The sequence below is a fragment of the Lycium barbarum genome, chromosome 1, assembly GCF_019175385.1.
Source record: "Lycium barbarum isolate Lr01 chromosome 1, ASM1917538v2, whole genome shotgun sequence".
Classification (NCBI taxonomy): Eukaryota; Viridiplantae; Streptophyta; class Magnoliopsida; order Solanales; family Solanaceae; genus Lycium; species Lycium barbarum.
In genome coordinates, this window is record NC_083337.1 from 125,029,265 (window position 1) to 125,050,610 (window position 21,346).

The 21,346-nt window shown below is 38.6% G+C and overlaps 1 pseudogene; it reads right to left on the bottom strand.

Moving 5' to 3' along the window:
* Window positions 1-10,440: 10,440 nt before the first annotated feature.
* Window positions 10,441-18,303, bottom strand: LOC132613692 (pentatricopeptide repeat-containing protein At5g02860-like; annotated as a pseudogene).
* Between the last annotated feature and the right edge of the window lie 3,043 nt (window positions 18,304-21,346).

A 21,346-nucleotide genomic window follows, 5' to 3' on the forward strand; every position in this document is an offset into this window, starting at 1 on the left:
CAGTTTGGGCTCTTCTGGTTTTGATGGGGCGAATCTTCCCAATACTGACCAATTTCTGGAAGATGCTAGCATAAGAATCTCTGAATATAGTGAAATCGTAAGGCCAAATACAAGTGTTCCGAGTAATCCTTTCCGTTGGGATGATGTTGTCATGGATCAATAGTGAATACGAGCCCCACATCTTGGTGATACTTTTCTCATCTATCAGTCTGATGAGTCTCCTTTTGAAGGTTAAACACTGATTGAGGGTATGCCCTACCTGCTCCTGATGATAAGGGCATCTCTTATGTGCGAAAGTCGGAGGGAAAGATGGAAACCTATTGAAGCAGACGCTGACTATTCCTTTGCTTCGGAATTTGATCATCATCTCCTCATTCGTGACCTACTGAGGCGAGACTCGGTAGGGACAATCCAACACTTTGATCGCAATATCCCACCATTCAGGTGAAGCTGGCCAAGCATACTCTATTTCCTCTATGGGCTCCTCCCTAGGGCTTGATAACGCAACAGAAGCTCCTTCTCCTTTAGGGCTTGAAGGTGCAACAGAGGTTTCTTCACTTTTTATGCTGGAAGGCGCAGCGGAGGCAGCCCCCTTTGATGGCCATGCGGGCTCCTGTGGGTCTGACTCCATTTCTCCCTTCTCAAACTCTTCCATTATCGGGTTGTAGTCGTGAAGAATCCCTTTTCCTTTGTTAAGGACGTTTTCTCCCTGAGCTTCGACAGATTTTTCGAGCGAGCTTTCCACCGAATCTAACAATTCATCCGCCTTCTTGATTTTGGACTTTACTATACGGATCTGCTTCTTAAGATCTTGAATCTTTCATCGGAGCGAAATCTCATTCGTTTTCATGACCTCGAGCTCGGGCGCAGTCTTGTTGTTCATTTTCAGATTTTGAGAAAATTGTTAGGCTTAGCGCAGGTATTTTGTTCATTATTTTTCTTTGGGAGAGAGGACAGTTTTCGAGATCAATTGAGCATTTAATAAGAAACATATGGAAGCAAATAGAGTCAAACAAAACAATTTATAAGATTACTACGCGCGTTCTTAAGCATACTAAACGTTTGAAACATAAATGTGCCATTTGAATTAAACCATTGCCCCATAATCATTAATAATAATATTCTTCCCTGCAGGGGTATAAAAGATAAAGTAAAGACAGTGCACAAAAATAAATCAGCAAAAATGTCCTCCAGTAGTGGATGATGAAGCTCAATCTCTATCAGTCTTGGCTTTATTTACCTTTCGGAGGGTAGTCTGGATGTGAAGATGGGCTGACGTCAAAGTCGCCTCCATAAGAAACCCTTTCTGTGGGAAGGTCAGTGGAGCAATGATGTGGCGTGATTTTACGCCACAAATCGATGCTTTTCTGCTATAAGTTTTACTTGTTTTTAAGCAAGTCTATATGATTTTACGTGGTTTTTAGTGTTTTTCAGGAAACGGAACAGATTTGGAATGAAAACAGTTGAAAGTGCAGAAGTGGTCGTAAACTCAGTTTACGGTCTGTATTCTAAAATATGGGTCGTATTCCATGGGCGTATTAAAGAATAACAGAACCAGAACGGCAGGCTGAGGACATGGTGATTTACGAACTCAGTTTACGGACCGTATTTCAGTGTACAGTCCGTATTTCACAGCGTATTTAACCATTCGAGCATTTGGCAGAAAGTCGGAGTTTTGGAAGTTGAAAGACAACTGGTCAGTTTACGGGCCGTAAACCACTTTACGGTCCGTATTTCAAAAGGTTGAAGTTGCTCACAACTGGAAGGACGACTTGGTCGTAAACTGGTTTACGGTCCGTATTTTACTTTACGGACCGTATTTCGTATCGACGGGACCACAGTGCAAATCTGCAACTTTCACGTTTTCAAAACCTATAAATAGTCATTGTAGGGTTTTAATAGTCAGCAGTTATTATACTTTTGTCTCTTGACTTAGAACATAAAATACTCTAGTTTTTGAAGGTTCAAACATCAATTCAAGTATTATCAATTCCTCTTTTCTTCCAAAGTAAGCAATTATGAATTCTTTAATTTCTTATTTCTTGTTCTTTGTCATGAGTAGCTAAATTCCCTTACTAGGGTTGTGAACCCAATGATGGGTCTTTTGTGATTGGGTTTGTGATTGATATACACATAATGGATTATTAGGGTTTAGTTATTCTTCATTCTTCATTCATAATTAATGGTTGAAAACATTGATTAAAGCCATAAACCTTGATTTATTTGGGAAAATAATTAGGGTTGGTAAGAATAACTAACAAGGACTCAAAGATTTAAACTATGTTTAATAAATTCACTTAGGAATATGAACAATTTACTTGGCATGATTAATCGTTCTTCATAGTTACTTTCTTATATTTGGGAAAATCATAGAAAGACATAATCTTTATTTATTGGGAAATAGTAGAGATTCATATAGAGATTAAGTGCATTCATATAATAATCCATTAGAAGTATATCAAGATCAATACCCATGATCATACACCCTATCTAACGGGGACACAACCTTAGTTTCTTTTACCATAAATTTCCACCAAAGCAAGTAGATAGCAATTAGTTATAGAAAAACCAACTATTACCAAAATCATCGGATTAAGAAATTAGACCTAAGCTTAGCATCCTACGACTTTAGTAACCTTTTCACACCATATTCCCAGTGGGATTCGACCCCAACCTTGTTGGGTTACTATATTTGACAACGTCCGCGTTATACCATTAATAGGTGTAATTTGAGCGTATCAAGCAACATCGTCTAGAATTTTCTTCATTCGGTCGTCTAACTCAACCAAACAATCATTGGTAAGCTCCAACTCATGCCTCAGAATCTTTATGACGGCCTTATCATGCTCAATTTTCTCCAAATATTTAGCATCTCTGTCGTCAGCTCTTCTCTGAATCAGATGGGATCGGATCTCGGCTTGCGAATCCTTCTCTTGAACACAGCTATAGAGAATAGGCCTAGGAGGAAGTGTGCCTTGCAAGTCGGCCCTCAACCAATCCTTATATTCTACGACACAACCCGAGCGGAACCTATCTTCAGCTAAGGTACCGGGACCCCAAATCATGCGACCCTTCCATTCTCGGACATAATCCAATGCCCTTGGTGGTCTATCAATGTCGTAGTCGATGATGAAATCTCCCATGCCTCCAATCTGGGGTACGACTTGGATTCTCCCAAACTGTCTTAGAACCCGGGCAGAAGCATAAGGGCGAATCCCTCGAGTTCCCATAAACGGCACAAATGGACACTTTCTTCCTTTAACTATAACGTCGGTGGATACGAATTCATGGAACATCCATTGAATGCTTTCTTCCTTTAAACTAGAGAAGGTGAATGTCCAACTTTGCCTGTTTTGTTCTACCAAGTTCAGGCGAAAATCCTGAAGACTGTCCCTTCAGCAGGCCTACTCAGGTATTGTTCACCCCTAACCTTGACCATATGCTTGAGTATCCACCATTGCAAGAGTATATTACAACCTTGGAACTATTTGTAATGATTCCAGCAGAGACTCGGGGCTCGATACAAATCGGCTAATATGATTGGAGTTATGTCAAAGTATTTGGTTTTTTTCTATTTGAGTTATGTCGTAAAAGATGGCATGAGTGACTGAAATGACTCGGGTATCTATGGCTAAGGACCAATACTTAGGAAAGACCATAGTTCCCAAAAAGCAAATGACGAAGACCAAGGGTTTGGTCGCCAAGTTTTGAATTCTCCGGGATGTTCCACAAATCCATCCGGACTTCCAAACCTTCTGTACAACTCTCTAAAGGGTATGGTGGGGCCATGGGCCCAATTGGCGTAATTTAGGAAAAGCATCCTACAAATTTGGGAGTAGATAGGTTTTTCTAGGATCAAAGCATTTTGGTCGGGTTTCTTTCTTTTTTTCAACCCTGAGCCCACGCTAGTTAACACGTCCCTAAACTCTTTCAATGTTGGTGTCATTTCAATGTCATCCCCAAATCTGAAAACCATCCGGTCTTTGTCTTAAAATCCGATAATTACTTCTATCAAATCCTTACAACCGGTCATAGTCAGGATGGATGTCAAATTTCCTAAACGGCATGAGATTCCTCTTTTCTCTTCCGAGGACATTTGGCCCCACCAAATCCGTAGCAGCTCAGGTGTGGTCAGAACCATATCAAAGTTCAAATTGATTGACATCTACAAAATAAAATCCAATTTTAATCCCCCCCCCCCCCCCCCCACTAGGCAATGGTTTCATTCATAGGCATATTTAACGTTTCCAAATAGCACATAATATGATATGCGGTGTTTTTCGAGTTGTAGACCGTCATTGACATGGGGTAGTCTCCTTATCGGGTTTGGATACGTCTAAAATATCCAAACCACCCAGTATACTTCTCATTTGGATTTGTTTTAGCTCTAACCTAGGCTTATGCAAGAGTAGGTTTTTCGAATCGACCTTGGACCTAAACGGAGTACTCGGGGTGAACCGTTGTCGGCCATTGGGTGACCACACACCAACTTAACGTTCAACATGTTCCAAAAGGAAGGGTATGTCGAATTTTTTAGTGAATATTGGACCGCGATCCCGCGTGTTCCCTTTGAAACTATGCTTTTTGCCAAAAGTGGCGGAGTTTTATGATATGATGCATGCTAATTTAAATTGTGTAAAGTAACACATAAATAGATATTTGTAACATAAACCTTATTATAGTAAACCCTTATGGTTAGAACCTAGATTATCCCCAGCAGAGTCGCCATCTGTTACGGTTCGCTTTTATGCGGCCCAATTGGAATATACCCCTCTCAATCCCAAAACATGCTACTTTGGTCAAATTTTAGCAGACTTCCGGGTCTTAATCAGTGTTAACACAATTTTGCTCCTTATTTTCAAGTGGGGTTTTATTAACATGCTGCTTCTCCTTTTTTTTTTTATCACTTCTTTAGATTGGGTTTGCTCATAAAAATTTACCAGATTCTATGATGACCAAATTGTATGAAAAGCCGCGTTTTTAAATTTTAACAACTTAATGTTTTAAAATATCATGGCTATCCCGCATAAAATCAGTCCATTACTTGATCCAAAATCCACCTTTTTCTTAAATACATGTCTAATTTTTCGTAAAATTGGTTTAAACTCAAAAGTTTTGAAAAGCTTTTCACTTCTTTTATCTTAACTACCAAATTAACTAGGTGATAATCCTAGTATCTACATCCCATAGGGTTCCACTAATAATGAAGTTTAACTTTACAAGAAATTAAACATAAAAGTAAGTAAACATAGGAGAAAAGGGAGAAGAATTTAGAATACTAATGGGCTACCCGCCCCATTAGTGCTATTTTTACCCATAGCTGGGCCTTCAGTAAATATTTGCTTCCATTTCCAATACATGAAAATCAAACCCAAAACAGAGTTAGGACTGGACCTTGGCCCTGTCCTTATGCTTGATGCAGGGGAGTCCAAATGCAAAGGGTGTATCATCACAAAAGAAAAATAAGGATTAATATCTCATATAGGCCCATTTTCAAAAATACACAAACTTGATAATTCCGTTCATGACAAGAATTGGTTAAGGCCCAGTAACAGAGCAGTTTCAAAATTCAAAACAAACAAATGGCTTGTGTATACTTCATGTATATTTTGAGTATACCTCGTGCATATACATCCACAAGGATATTTGGAGGGTTAATTTTGGAAAGTTTTTACCCTCGTCTTCCCGATGTTGCAAAAGTTCCAAGGGATTTCCAAGCATGGCTAACATCGGGGAGGGTTTAAACTTGATCCATAATAACCCAACTAACCTCCCCACAAGTGTACTAACCAAAGCATACTCTAGATATACACATGTATACATAATCAAGACACAGTATGCTCGCAACCCAACCAAACAAGCAAAGAAGCCAAACATCATAACTAAACATGGTGATCTAAACAAACGAATAGGACCAGCTAACATTTCTAATTAGCGTGGCGAACTTGAACTGAGCCATTTAACACTGTAATCAAACAAGATGATCCAAAACTAAACCCATAAATAAGAGTCTAAATCACCATATACTAAACATGATAGGATATATCTTTCACAGAACAAAGAAGCTCAGAACTCAAAAGTCCTGTTGAATAGAGACAGTGCATCAAATCCCTTTCACTGGGCAAAACAAACTAATCGAACAAGAAACCAGAGATCAAGTATCATGAATAACAGGAAAAACTCAAATTAAACCAAAAAGGGAAACAAAACATGATAGCAGCCGAGCCTAAACAGGGAATAAGCACTTGAAGATCATAACTAGCATGATGACACTAACTACATACAACATCAAATACCACAATTAGCAGGGTAAGACTGGCCAAACGAGAAAGGGAAATCAAACACCAATGTTGAACATAATGTTAACTAAAATAGGAATTTGAGTACTGTCACTAACAAGATGGCACTAAACTACGCAAACATCAAAACACCACAACCAACAAGGTAGGATCAACTAAACAAGAAAGGGAAATCAAACAACATTGTTGATCATAGTATCAGCTAGACAGGAAACAAAAAATTTAGGCCTATAACTAATAGGGTGACACAAAACTCAACAGACCAACAAGGGTAAAACTAGCTAAACAAGCAAGAGGGAAAATCAAACACTAATAATGAATAGAAATTTGGGTACTATAACTAACTAAACAAAAATTAACACCATAAGAAAATAAGAGAACCAAACAATATGAAAACAAAGAGGCTATGAAATACATAAAAAAAAAAAGGATATGGGATTACCTCTTTTGAGTGCAGCCCTTAGTCGAGATTTGAACTCGAAGAACCTTTTCTTCCTCATTTCCCAACTCAGTCAACACAAAAGAAAATCAAACACTTAAAATTTTTAAACTAAACCTAAAATTAAAGGTCTCGAGTGTAAAACACTTAAAAACCCGTAGGTATTCATTTTTTTTTTTGCAAGTGAGATTCAGTTCTTCAGTGCCTAACAAATGAAAATAGAGACCCTATTTGTAGAATCCCCCAGGTTTCCCAAACCCTAGAGTTTCGATGTGGGATGAACCTCAAATTTGAGGTTCCCTTCTCACAATTCCATATTGTAGGGTTGAGATTTCATTAAAAAAACATCAACGGTCCAGTTTGAGTCAACAATAGATCGATCCAAAGGTTTTACCAAGAACCAAGGTATGTCTCTCTTTTGAAAATTGGTTTTGGATGAATGTCTCTTTTAAAAATCTCTTTATTGAATAAAAAGGTGAACTTTTCACGAATTGAAACTTTACTTCTTGCTTTAATTAAGGTTAATGTGTGTGAGGGGAAAAGCCCACATTAAACCTAGTTTGTATCATATTCTAAGTGCACATACAATTTTATACACGTTTTCTTCTATAAGAGATGATCAATAATGATCGCTAAGGATTGATAATAATATTTTCATGTTGAATTATGACATTGAAATCTTGGTTAAAGAAGTATAAACGTTTTCAAGACATTCTTTGAAATGATTTATCTTTACGATATGGCATAATGAGCTTTAATGCTAATTGATGATGTGACTACCTTGAGACAAATTTTGAATCGGCTTCTATGTTATGAACTTTATTGTTGTGTTGTCCTAGCTACTCGAGACGAAAGGTAGTTATTATGGATACTAGTGTGGTAATTCCTAGATATTCGGGAAGAAGAGTGGCCACTGCCGGGTTCGCCACCCGGAGTGCGGTTAATGCCTAGCTATTCGGGAGGAAGGATAGCCATAGGGAATCACATATTTCGGTGTGGTGCGCTGTGATTAGGGAACCTCTACGGTCATCCCTTTGATGTGATTGATTCTTGGGCTTGTATTGGCAAGTGTGATATTCCTTATTCTTTCTTGGAATTGTTATTGACAATCATGATCAAATTGAAATGCATATTTGAAAGTTGTAACTTAACAAGAGGCTTTATAATCAGTTTTGATAATTCTTACTGAGATACAGAAGTTGAATAACTGCTTTTACATTGATTTCACATGGTTTTCAGAACTGATTTCTTTAAGCATCATTGCACTTGATTTTCTTATTACTTGTTGTCTCCGAGGCACTCAATGAGTATGAAGTACTCAGGCATACCATTGTTGTTTTTTATGGTATGTTAGGAAATGGAGAAAGAGCAGGTTCTTGATACTTCAGGCTCTTAAAAAGGATTTGTTGTTGCTGCTGACTTGGTGAGCCCACATGTTCATTCGTGGGACACCCCTTAGCATATTCATTTATTATTCTATTCTTAGCGTGCTCCGTCCCGATGTGTCAGACAGTTACTATTTATCTTAGAAGCTCCATAGCATACATTCTTGTGGATAGATATTGAGTTTTGTTTAACTCTTGGGCATGTGACACGCTTGATTAAGGTTTATGTTATTAAAGACTTCCGCTGATTTAATTCATGTATCATGCTTTCGTTTGAATTTATTCTATAAACTGTTGGAGGTGAATATTGAACCTAGCAAGTTCAATTGTTATTATTGCATATCTTAGGTTCTTCCAATTTTGTTCATGACGTCGGATGCCGGTCACATCTAGGGTGGGTTTTAGGGTATGACACCCAAGCCCAGTCCCTTTCATGTTGGTAGCTCCATTCGTGTATAGGGTCCAAATCCCTGAGGTTCTACTTGAGGTTAAAATAAATTCTTTCTCTACCTCGGGCACCATTGCAGGGGTAAAATCTGCTACAAAGTTTGCCAAAATCTGAGTCTTTATAGTCATTCATTCGGGGCTTATGTTCGATATCATATCCGCTGACTTTGACTGCCCACTTGCCCAACCTACCGGATAATTTTGGTTTGTGCATAACATTTTTAACGGATATGTCGTTACCACACATATACGATGACATTGAAAGTAAAGCTTTAACTTCTTAGATGCACTCAATAAAGCTAGGGCCAGTTTTTCTAGGTGGGGGTAGCGTCTCTCCGCATCCTCTAAATTTCTACTAACATAATAAATTGAAAATTGCGTACCTTGTTCTTCTCGGACCAGCATTCCGCTTACCGCGACTTCGAACACTGCCAGATATAGGTACAACTGCTCGTCTGCCTTCGGGCAATACAATAGAGGTGGGCTCGATAAATACTTTTTCAATTCTTCTAGGGCCAGCTGACACTCCAGTGTCCATACGAAGTCTTTTTTCTTAAGCAACGAGAAAAAGTGGTGGCTTTTATCTAAAGACCGAGAAATGAAATTTGCTTAAGGCTGCAATTCTTCCGGTCAACCTCTGCACACTTTTTACATTCTCACTACCCGGATATCCTCAATGGCCTTGATCTTATCTGGGTTGATTTTGATGCCTCGATTCGACACCATGAAACCCAGGAACTTACCCGAACCTACTCTGAAGGCGCACTTCTCCGAGTTAAGCTTTATGTTGCATTTGTGTAGTTTGTCGAAGGTCTCCTGCAAATGCTTCAAAAGGTCTCTGTTTCCAGGGACTTAACTAGCATATCATCAATATAAACTTCCATTGTTTTACCTACTTATTTTTTGAACATTTTGTTTACTAGGCATTGGTAGCTAGCACCGGCATTTTTTAACCCGAAAGGAATTACATTATAACAGTAAGTTCCGTGCTTGGTTGTGTTTGGTTATGAAAGAAGTCTTTTCCTGATTTTCCGGGTTCATCCGAATTTGGTTGTACCCAAAATAAGCGACAAGAAAACTTAATATTGTGTGGCCAGTCATCGCATCAATCATGCGATCAATGTTAGGCAAAGGAAAAGAATCCTTTGGGCATGCTTTATTCAAATCTTTGTAGTCTACACACATTCTAAATTTGTTACCCTTTTTGGGTACAACCACTACGTTAGCTAACCAATCCGGGTACTTAACCTTCCGGATGGATCCTATTTTTAATAACTTTGTTACCTCTTCCTTGACGAATTTATGTTTGACCTCGGCCATTAGTCTCTGCTTTTGCTTTACCGGGGCAAATTTCTAATCAAGGCTCAACCAGTGAGTGGTGACCTCGAGCAGAATACCTATCATATCTAAATGGGACCATGCAAAACAATCAGCATTTGCTTGAAGAAATTTGATTAATTTACTCCTGAGCCCCGAGGTTAACCCCGTGCCCAGGTATACCTTTCTGTCCGGTAGATGGATAAACAGAATGACTTGTTCAAGCTCTTCCACCGTTGACTTTTTTTGCGTCCGAGTCATCGGGTAATACACACGACCTAGGAACACCGAAGTCGTCTTCTACCATGTCTATCTTTCCTTCCCCTTCGAATTCGGCCAGAACTACGTCTTGTGATTGATATTTGGCATCTTCCATTTCATTTGTGTTCTCAACGTCCTCATGCATGGCTTTTTTAGGTGTTTGAGAATCTCCTTCAACCACGAACATCTCCTTTGCCGCAGGTTGTTCTCCATGAATGATTTTTACTCCTTCTGAGGTTGGGAATTTTAGCATTTGGTGCAAGGTCGAAGGCACCACCCTCATGATGTGTAATCACGGTCTTCCGATCCAAGAATTGTATCTCATTTCTCCGTCAATGACATAGAACTTTGTGTGTTGGATTATACCAGTTGCATTCACTGCTAGTGTAATCTCGCCTTTTGTAGTTTCGCACGCCATGTTAAATCCGTTTAGGACATGGGCAACTGGTACAATATGATCCAACAGTTCCAACTGCTCCACTACCTTCCATCGACTAATGTTGGCTGAGCTACCTGGATCAATCAAAATATGTTTCACATGAGTTTTATTTATAAGGACAGAAATTACCAAAGCATCATTGTGGGGCTGAATAATGCCCTCCGCATCTTCGTCATTGAAGGAGATAAATCTATCCGGTACATAGTCCCTGGTTCTCTTTTCTCGAGTGATTGAGAACTTTGTCTTCTTCATCACTGGACCTCAGGGTATTTCTACTCCCCAAATAATCATGTTGATCACATGTTGAGGTTGCTCCGGTTCGTTCTTCTTGCTGGGTTCCCGATTCTTGAAATGATCCTTTGCTCGCTCACTCAGGAATTCTCGGAGATGACCGTTCTTTAGTAGCCATGCCACTTCATCCCTAAGCCCTTTACAATCGACGGTTCGGCGTCCATGAGTATCGTGGTACTCGCATATCAGTTTGGGATCCCATTGTAAGGGGTCTGTTCATAATGGCCTTGGCCATCTCACACCTTTGATGCGACCTTTCGCGGCTACAATGGCTGCTGAGTCGATGTTGAAGTTGTATTCAGATAACCTCGGACTTTCACCGATGTCGGACCCCCCAATGGAGCTGTTTCTGCACTGTAAACCCCTACTTCCCGAACCGCGATCACTTCGTTTGTCACTTCTCACTGTATTGGAGTTGGGACCACTTCTTCCCTTATCCGATCTGAAGATGGATGATATCTATCTCTTGGTGGTTGAAATTTCATATCTGTTATCCTCCTTAGTCTGTCCGAATTTTTTATTCGATTAATCGGACCTAGAAGAAGCCTGAGCTGATCATCCTCAACCCGTATCTTGGATTCATACCTATTATGGACATCAACCCAAGTGATAGCTCCGAACTCCAATAGGTTTTCTTTAAGTTTGAGGGAAGCGTTGGAACTTTGGGGATTAAGCCCTTTCGTGAAGCCTGAGCCGCCCACTCGTCGGGAACTGGGGGAAGCAACATCCTTTCCTTCTGGAATCTTGTCACGAACTCTCTGAGCCGTTCTTCGTCCTTTTGGAAGGTCTTAACTATGTCGGCCTTCCTCGCCTCCACCTTTCGGGCCCCGATGTGAGCTTTTACGAAGGCATCTACGAGCAACTCGAAGGATGGACTAGAGTGATGGGGCAGCGTGCAATACCACTACATGGCTCCTTTAGTCAATGTCTCACCAAACCTTTTTAGCATTACCGACTCAATTTCATCGTCTTCCAGATCATTTCCTATTATGGCACAGGTGTAGGCAGTTAGTTATATGTTCTTGTGGATCCGTTGTCCCATCATATTTCGGGATATCGGGCATCTTAAACCTTTTTGGTATTAGTTTTGGAACCGCACTCGGTGGGAAAGGCCTTCGGACAATATACTTCATCTCCGGTCCTGTCAGAATCGGTGGTGCACCCAGAATCCGATCCACTCAGGAATTATAGTCTTCCACCTTCTTTTCATTAAAGTCGATCTGTTAGACAACACCCCCAACATCCTTATCACCTCGGAAATGTCACACCCTAACCTTGGGGTGTGTGGCCGGCACCAGGCACTAGAAGGGGCCGAGCTAACCAACTGTGATATCTGAACTCTGTAACATAAATCATAGGCCGACAAGGCCGCTAAATAACAATTATAAGAAGAATATCATGACAACCTGCAAGCATAAAATGCCCAATAACACACATATGCATAACTAGGGCCGACAAGGCCACAACCAAGAAAGACAACTAGTCAGAAGGCCAGCAAGGCCAAAACAACACATGTACACTGACTGATAGTCTGCAAGCCTCTAAGAGCACTAATATGCATCAACTGGTCGGGACAGTGGCCTTGACGTACCCATAGCCATACTCATAATATATATATATATACATGCATCCTATTTGATGACTCTGACCAGCAACTTCGGAGAATGGAATGCGAACATCCCTGTTGAATCTCTGGTATCCTACTGAGAAAGGTACACCAATCCGTCTACCGTACCTGTGGGCATGATCACAGCGCACAAAAATGCGTCAGTACAAAATATGTACCAAGTATGTAAGGCGGTAAGTGTAAACATAACATAAGCATAAGAGATATAGATAACATGGGAAGAGATGTAGAGACAACCTGAAATTCTGAACGAGGCCACTGAGGGCGACCATATATATATATATATATATATATATATATATATATATATAATTTCAATGCAAGACCGACCTCAGAAGGGATATCATATGAAGAGTCGGAGTGACCTATCGTCGTTACCCTCCGACTATCGTTATTGTTGCTACGTTCTTTACCTTTCAATTCAAGAGACAACAACATGGAGAACATGTAAGATACTTGGTATGAGTTACACATGAAGTAGAGTTCAACTAGTTTGGATGGTATATGATCAATCCAAGTTTAGCGGAAACATTCCAATTCGGTGGCCCAAAGAGATGTGGAAGCATGAAAGGCGTTTGATGCAATCATATATGAAATAAAGATTAGTCCATCACAAGGAAGCATGTTCATCTCATGTTTAGTGGAAACTTATATCAATGGAAGGTCCGTCATCTTTAAGTGATGGACAAGAAAGATAAGGGTGCCGGAATACACTTTAATACAAGCTATGTGAGAGAAGAGGTAAACTTAACCATTTCGGGATACGGCCGACTCAAGTTTTATGAAAATGTTTCAACCAATAACCAAAGAAACATGAAAATATGGACAGTACTTTAATATAAGTCATGTATGAAGTAGAGGGCTTCTCAAGTATAAGAATATGATTGACTTATGTTTTCACGGAATGGATGTATCAATGAAACGCTCGTCGAGTTCTGGTCATGCCACAAAAGAGAAGAGAAAGCCCTGCATACCTCATCGATGGAGTTTTATATGTTTCCCGAGTCCTCGAACGCCTTACATTCCTATATAATACAGACTATTCAAGATCAAAACCAAGTTCATAGCTTATAGAAATCTTCATTTAGACATTTAATCGAGCAACTCATGCGCATGAATTTATAGGCCCTTTTGTAGCATAATTTTCCCGTAAAATCCTACCAAATTATACTTTTCTACTTCTCCTCTTCAATATGATCCTATACATATTACCACAACTCCAAAAAACACAACAAAACCATATAAAACAGCCCATCAAATAACCTAAGTTCATGAAAGTTTCATAAGAATATAGAAGAGCTTGTTCTATGGGGTTTTTCACTAATTTCTACGATCAATTACTTGTGAAGTTCAAACAGATCAAAGGGAAGTTAAAATATACCTTAGATCATGAAAATCACTTCAAACCCCAAGTTACTTCAGAGCAAGGTTTTCCTCCGAAAGGTGAAATAGTGAAGAAATCACAATTTCGAAGTTGCCATGTTGTTCTTCATGTTAAAGTTGATAGATTTGCTCTTGGTTTGGATTGATATTAATGGACAATTAATTGGAGAGGGTTTGAGGGCTTTCCAGGTCGTGGATGGTGAAAAAAATGAAAAACTATTCGTGCAAGCGGTCTTTTATATGACCTAAAGTGAGCAGCCACCGACCTTGCTCGCTGTTCCCGCGGCCGTTTGCGTCCTTGGACGAAAATGCGAATATCTCTCTACTCCGATGTCATATCGATGAACAGTAAAATGCGCTGGAAACTAGACTCGTAGACCTTTGATTTGATAGGTAGATCATTCCGTAAATCCTAGTAGATTGAGAGAAAAGCTCTTCGACATCTGACCCATATTTCAGTGAAATTTACAAACGTAACTTGCGACGACCTTTGTCGACTTTCGTATCACAACTCGTTTGACTTCAAATATTAACATACGACTATCATACGATTCAAATACTTCATATAATTACTTTCTTAGCATGTGAAGCACTCCTAATCTAACCCAAAAGTACAAGTTATCGTATTCCCAACTTGCCGACTTTTGACGAAACTCATCCTTCTTTGATTCATTCACCCTCCAAACCTTCCGCCACTTATAATCTCATTTATAGACCCTTATAACCATTTATATTAATAAGCTCAATCCCTTTTAACCTCAAAAATAATTTCTTTTTGAACTTACGTCGACAAACTCATAATACGAGTTTATCGTACGAAAATCCACGGTGTAATAGGAAGATCCACCCTTAAGAACATTCGTCCTCGAATGTTAAGGGATATTCTAACTCTCGAGATTTCCAAAAATTTCGGCAGAGTTTTCTCTGTAAATAGGACTATCCAAAACTTTTCAAACAGCCCAAACTAATGTCCAAAGCCACACAGGGCCACACAATAGCATAACAATATCATTTTGGCCCCTCACGACCGTCTATTTGTACAAAAATCATAATAGGTTAGCCATAACTTACCTCAACCGTCCTTTGCTAAAGTCTGCAGCATACTAACCATAGCTGTCTCAACAATAAAATCTAACAAGATACATAAAAAATCAATATATATATATATATATATATATATATATATATATATATATATATATATATATATATATATATATATATATATATAACTGGAAAGGAGGTATCGTGTCATACGAGTGTCGGTCTAAATCTGAGGTCTGAAGAAAATTGTGAGTATCCAACCTTCACATCTTCCCTTGGGCATTGTAGGCCGTGATCATGGTAGCAAATGTGATGTAGTCTGGTTTACATTTTCTGACCTTCATTTCGAAGAACAATGCCAGCATCCTCTCTATATCACCAGCTTGGCCATAAGCACTGATGATGCAATAAAAAAATATCCAGAACTACATCCGAATTCTCAACTTGCCTCATGATTGAATCAACTTTTTCCAGAAGTCCAGCTCTACTATAAGCACTGACAAGAGAGCAATAAGTGAATGAAGTTGGCTTCACCCCTTCGTGCTTTATCTGTAGGAAAAATTGTTCCATGTTCTTAATATGGACAGCCTTCCCAAATGTCTCAATGATAACATTGTAAGTCACAAATGTTGTGGAATAGAACCGATTTCTCATAAAATGAAGTATCGACTCCATTTTCTGATACATGCTAGCTCTTCCATATGACTTGATTATAATGTTAATGCCATAACATCTGGCTTTATTCCCATTAACTGAAATTCTTTAAACCACTTCTCCACTTTCTCAAGTTTCCCGCAGCTACCATAGGACCCAATTACTAAATTCAAGGTGAAAACATTTGGAACAGCAGTCTCACTTTCGATCATATTTGTCAAGGAGCTTTCCATCAGCTCAAACAGCTTAGCTTTACCATAGCCATCAATTATGGTGTTGTATGTCACAGAAGTACATTCAATTCCCAAATACACCATTTCAGCTAAAATATTTTCAATCATATCAAAACGACAAAATTTAATGCAACACTTAATAAGGATCAAGTAAGTATACACATCAGGCTTGCAATTAGTAACTGATTTCATATCATCAATGGTTTGCAGCGCCTCACCAAGGAGTCCACTAAGGCCATATACACTTACAAGTGCAGTGTAAACATCTACTATTGGTTAAATTCCATCCGCTACCATAATCTCCAAAAGCAAACTAGCTTGATTTGGCTACTTGCACTTGGCTATGTATTTGTTCTCCAAGATATAGAGCGCCAACAGATGTAGAAATTCTCAATATACTGGGCTATGTGTATTGATTCGGTTGTAGCCCTTTAAACTGCATCTGTGAAAAGATTTGGAATGATTCATCCAAATCACCCATCTGCCCATAACCCACGAGCATCACATTCCAAAGAACAATGTTTTCCATCTAGCTTCCGAGAAAAAAATTTATAGGTGGTTTCAATGTCAGAACACTTTAACATAAAGGTCAAGTAAAGAACCTTCAATTATGCTATCTGAGCATAGCCGTGCCTTTGTTGCATAAGATTGCAATTGTCTTCCCTTCTGAAATGCTCCTAATGATGCACAAGCACACAAGAGGCTTGCAATTGTAACACGGTCAGTTTTTAACAAACTGAATTGTATTTTCTCGAATAATTGTAGAGCCTTATCACTGAATCCTTTCAAAGAGAGACCAGAGATTAGAGAATTATAGGTAATTCCATCCTTCTGCGGCATTTCAACAAATATTTTTTTTCTGCCAAGGTGAAGTATCCACAACGAGAATACAATGTAACAAGGGCATTACAAACAAAAACATTAGATAAAAATCCCCACTTATAAATACTAGCATGGAGCTGTTCTCCCAAATTAAATGCTTTTATCTTTGTGGATGCACTTATTACACTCGAGAAAACATATAGAGTCGGAATTACTCCAAATTTACGCATATCCTTATATAGGAGAATAGCATCTTCTTCTCGTTTGTTCTTACAAAAACCAGATAGCATAGTAACCCAAGACGAACTATCTCTTACCACCATATCCTCGAAGACTTTCTTAATAAAATCTACAAATTCATTTTTTTAGAATACAAATCAATCAAACAGTTTGAAACAATGAGCTGCAAGCCAAGACCATAGTGCATAATCAAAGCATGAATCTGTTCAACACCCCCAAAAACAAAATGCAGCCTTCTTATCACTGCAGGCTGGAAAAACTTCAAAAAATGTACACTCATCTGGAGTAACATCTTCTCTTATCATTCGAGAAAATAAATTAATAACTGCGTCATTTCTTTTCATTCGTGAAAACCAGACAATAATATATTCCAGCAAGAAACATTTCTAATCCCACTTGGAAAATTATCAAATATTTGCAATGCACTAGATAAATCTTCACAAGCAACATAAATATCAAGAAACCTAGCACCAATCCTAAAATCAGCTCCAAATCCCAATATCAACAATTTCCCATGTAGTTTCTTGGCATATAAAATTGACCTTTCACTCAAGCAACTATCTAGTAAGCTTAAATAGAAAAAATGATCGAACTACCCATCATTACTCATGGATGAACAATAGATGGATAATATTCATTTTCTTCATCTGAACAATCATCAAGAACCAGTGAATTTACACTTGCACAACTTGTAAACAATTGTTAGAGGAAAACCTATAGTCAAACTGAGAATCGCAGCGGAAGTTCAATTCTTCAATCTAATTGGTTTTCGATATACAAAATGCCAAATTTCCTTGTGAAGACAATCAGAAGACTAAAAAAAGGAATGAATAATTCTCTTTGATACCATGAAGATATAAATAGAGGGAATGAAGACCAATTAGCAACTCCTTTGTCTCAACTAAATTGCTCTATTCTGGTCACCCACTATATTCGTCTTTTGTTAACCTAATTGAACTCCAATTCCATTTTTCTCCTCTTCTTTGTGGTATCGGAGTAAATGTTCTAGACAAATTTTTTGAGCAAAATTTAAGATGAAAAATCTTTAGTTGCATGTAATATGAAAAACTCTTTAGTTGCAAGTCAAATCCACAAACAAAAGCCACCTTGAATTTTTTGAAACCAAACTCAAACTATGTAGGTTGAAATTGACACTTCAGAATTTGAATTTGCACAAGATAGGGGAAGCTCTGAACCTCAAGGCATTCATTTGATTTTTTATTTTTTTTACCTCCATAGAGGGGTCCTTTTCCATGAACGAATCCTTTTCCATCGATGGGTCTCCTTCATAGAATAACTCATGTTCCTTTCTGGTGTCATTTCAGTTCTAGGATTCATATCAGAGAGTGGAAAACAACTAATACCTTCTCCAGTGTCCCTGTTCAATTCTCTACCAGCTATACCTTTCTTCCATATCAGCATTACTGAAAAGAAAAACAAGGCGAGAAATAGAAGTTTAAATACTTATGACTCCACTCTAACCGCACGATCTAGATTTCAAGAAAGGTAACAACCTAAATGTCCTAGCAGCCCTCTGATTATAAATGTGGCGTGCTACACATTCATAATCAAGACTCTACTAGACACGGCTTACATACATCCCTAGGACAGACCTGCTCTTATACCAAGTTTGTCACATCCCAACCTTGGGGGGTGTGGCCGGCACCCGACACCGAAAGGGGCTGAGCGAACCAACTGTGATATCTGAACTCTGTAACATAAATCATAGGCCGACAAGGCCGCTGAATAGCAATTGTAAGAAGTATATCATGACAATCTGCAAACAGAAAAGGCCCAACAACACATACATGCATAACTAGGGCCGACAAGGCCACAACCAAGAAAGACAACTAGTCAGAAGGTCGGCAAGGCCAAACACAACTCCAGTACACTGACTGATAGTCTGCAAGCCTCTAAGAGCACTAATATGCATTAACTGGTTGGGACAGTAGCCCCGATGTACCCATAGCCATACTCATAATATATATATATATATATATATATATATATATATATATATATATATATATATATATATATATATATATATATATATATATATATATATATATATGCATGCATCCTATTTGATGACATTGACCAGCAACTCCGGAGAATGGAATGCGAACATCCCTACTACTGAGAAAGCTACACCAATCCGTCTACCGTACCTGTGGGCATGATCACAGCGCACAAAAAATGCGTCAGTACGAAATATGTACTGAGTATGTAATGCGGTAAGTGTAAATATAACATAAGCATAAGAGATATAGATAACATAGGAAGAGATGTAGAGACAATCTGAAATTCTGAACGAGGCCACAGAGAGAGACCATAACCATGACAGGAATATACATGTATGCTCGTAAAAATCATTCTTCAAAATGGAGGCTTATATCATATCATATCATATCATATCATATCATATCATATCATATAATAATATATATCCCTCTGTGGGGTGAGCTCATCATCATATTCTCTGCCCAACTGATCAGTGGCAATGCACAGCTACGTGCCTACTCAGCCACCTACAACATGGCTCAATAAAGAAAGAAATACATCTAGGTGCATAGCTATGTGCCTACCCGTCCGCATACAACACGGCTCGGTAAAGAAAGAAACATGTTTAGGTGCACATGTAAGTGCCTAACCAGCCGACTATAGCGTGGCTTGGTAATGAAAATAAATACATACATACACACACACACACACACACACACACACACATATATATATATATATATATATAAGTGCAATGCAAGACCGACCTCAGAAGGGATATCATATGAAGAGTCGGAGTGACCTATCGTCGTTACCCTCCGACTATCGTTATTGTTGCTACGTTCTTTACCTTTCAATTCAAGAGACAACAACATGGAGAACATGTAAGATACTTGGTATGAGTTACACATGAAGTAGAGTTCAACTAGTTTGGATGGTATATGATCAATCCAAATTTAGCGGAAACATTCCAATTCAGTGGCCCAAAGAGATATGGAAGCATGAAAGGCGTTTGGTGCAATCGTATATGAAATAAAGATTAGTCCATCACAAGGAAGCGTGTTCATCTCATGTTTAGTGAAACCTTATATCAATAGAAGGTCCGTCATCTTTAAGTGATGCACAAGAAAGATAAGGGTGCGGGAATACACTTTAATACAAGCTATTTCAGAGAAGAGGTAAACTTAACCATTTCGGGATACGGCCGACTCAAGTTTTATGAAAACGTTTCAATCAATAACCAAAGAAACATGGAAATATGGATAGTACTTTAATATAAGTCATGTATGAAGTAGAGGGTTGCTCAAATATAAGAATATGATTGACTTATGTTTTCACAGAATGAATATATCAATGAAACGTTCGTCGAGTTCTAGTCATGCCACAAAAGAGAAAAGAAAGCCCTGCATACCTCGTCAATGGAGTTTTATATGTTTCCTGAGTCCTCGAACGCCTTACATTCCTACATAATACAGACTATTCAAGATCAAAACCAAGGTCATAGCTTATAGAAATCTTCATTTAGATATTTAATCGAGCAACTCATGGACGTGAATTTATAGGCCTTTTTGTAGCGTAATTTTCTCGTAAAACGCTACCAAATTCTACTTTTCTACTTCTCCTCTTCAATATGATCCTATACATATCACCACAACTCCAAACAACACAACAAAACCATATAAAACAGCCCAACAAATAAGCTAAGTTCATGAAAGTTTCATAAGAATATAGAAGAGCTTGTTCTATGGGGTTTTTCACTAATTTCTATGATCAATTACTTGTAGAAGTTCAAAGAGATCAAAGGGAAGTTAAAATATACCTTAGATCATGAAAATCACTTCAAACCCCAAGTTACTTCGGAGCAAGGTTTTCCTCCGAAAGGTAAAATAGTGAAGAAATCACAATTTCGAAGTTGCCATGTTGTTCTTCATGTTAAAGTTGATAGATTTGCTCTTGGTTTGGATTGAGATTGATGGAGGATTAATTGGAGAGGGTTTGAGGGCTTTCCATGTCGCGGATGGTGAAAAAAATGAAAAACTATTCGTGCAAGGGGTCTTTTATATGACCTAAAGTGAGCGACCACCGACCTTGCTCGCTGTTCCTGCGGCAGTTTGTGTCCTTGTACGAAAATGCGAATATCTCTCTACTCCAATGTCATATCAACGAACGGTAAAATGCGCTGGAAACTAGACTCGTAGACCTTCGATTTGATAGGTAGATCACTACGTAAATCCAAGTAGATTGATAGAAAAGCTCTTCGACATCTGACCTAAATTTCAGTGAAATTTACAAACGTAACTTGGGACGACCTTTGTCGACTTTCGTATCACAACTCGTTTGACTTCAAAAATTAACATACAACTATCATACGATTCAAATAATTCATATCATTACTTTCTTAGCATGTGAAGAACTCCTAATCTTACCCAAAAATACATGTTATCGTATTCCCAACTTGCCG